Raw genomic sequence first — 1,440 nt, forward strand, 5'->3', positions numbered from 1 at the left:
CTGAGGATCATGCAGCGCTGCGGCGTGGGGCCCATGTGACCGTGCAAGCGCCACGGCTGCAGTAGCACGCTGCAAAGTTTCTGCAAGACACGGACACAGGTATCCAGGCCCTCTCCGGAGAACAGCTGAACACCCGCGAGGCTCCATTTGAGATCCTTCTGCTGACCTGCAGAAATGAGGAAGAGTAATTGAAGAACGTGTGTGACAGCGAGTAAAAAGTTACAATGCACACAGGAAATGCATTCAAAATTTAGAAAATATTAAAATCTCTAAAGATTTTTCATGGACTTTACCTTCCACAGGAGGAGGAGGACAAGCAATGTGGCAGAGGACCCTCAGAGCTGTCACCAGTCCACTTCCTTCAGCATTTAATATGTTTTCCAAATTCTGACAACATAAAAAAAATGTTTTAAACATAATTTTTTAAACAAAAAATGTGAAAAATAAAAAAATCTTTAAAAAGAAGAAAACTTTCATTTATTCATAATTTAGTAATAATCCTGATTAGGCCCACAGTAGATTCCTTCCAAAAATGTAACCTCAATATGTTTCTAACTTTTAAATAGTTTAGCAACAATCATTTGAATTCAATGTAGATTATTAAGAATTTTAAATTAAAACTAAAAACATTTTGAAACAACAAAACTGGGCAAAAAAAGATTATCAATTTGAAATATAAACAAGCAACTAATCAGAAAGTAGTGCAACTAAAGTAATTTGTCTATCTGAAACAGAAAGGATTTTAAAAACATTTAAAGAGAATTCCTTGCCAAACAACTGTCTTTAGTTTAAGAGAATGAAATCAAAAGTTTTGTTTGTGGAGGTAGAAGTACATTTTAGAAGAAACACCACAGAAGTTAACCTTAAAATTTTAGTCAGAACTCCTCAAGGGCTTTTGCAAAAAAAAAAAAAGACTAAGATCTGACTTGGAGAAATGGTGCAAAATATCTCTTAATAAACCTCAAACAAAGATTTTCTTTCACAATGACCATTCCGAAATATAAAGAAAAACAGAATCAATCATTTATTTAGTAATATTGCAAAATATTGTCAAGAAAACATACTTTTTTTTTGAGTAAACTGTATAAAGATTTTATAAGTGACTCGGGCAATAAAACATCTTCTGTGCCTAAACTGAAGTCAGGTATTTTTTGGATATTTGTATTTCTTGGTGTCAATAGTGAAATGACAAGTCTTAAAAGAACCAGCTTTGATGGCTGTAATTTGAAAGAACTAAACAAAGTGTTGAATGTTCTTTAAGTCTAGTGATTTTATAGATCCATCAGTAAAATGTTAAGAAGCTGGCTGAATGCCATCACATTTAGAAGAGACATCTGCACCTGTTTTATGTAAGCGATAAGAGAAGGAATGCTGCCGATCTCAAAGCGAAGCTTTTCCAGCGGCTCCAGCCATTTGATCAGCTCTGAGGAACGGAAACCG

The 1,440-nt window shown here is 34.6% G+C and overlaps 1 long non-coding RNA gene across 1 annotated transcript; it reads right to left on the reverse strand.

Moving 5' to 3' along the window:
- Positions 1–6: 6 nt before the first annotated feature.
- Positions 7–1,424, reverse strand: LOC118598587. The gene is made up of 3 exons (XR_004947631.1): positions 1,341–1,424; positions 294–387; positions 7–166 (listed from the first exon to the last, which is right to left on the reverse strand). It is a non-coding gene; the product is annotated as an uncharacterized LOC118598587 (long non-coding RNA).
- Between the last annotated feature and the right edge of the window lie 16 nt (positions 1,425–1,440).

Source organism: Oryzias melastigma, unplaced genomic scaffold (assembly GCF_002922805.2).
Source record: "Oryzias melastigma strain HK-1 unplaced genomic scaffold, ASM292280v2 sc05745, whole genome shotgun sequence".
NCBI classification, from domain to species: domain Eukaryota; kingdom Metazoa; phylum Chordata; class Actinopteri; order Beloniformes; family Adrianichthyidae; genus Oryzias; species Oryzias melastigma.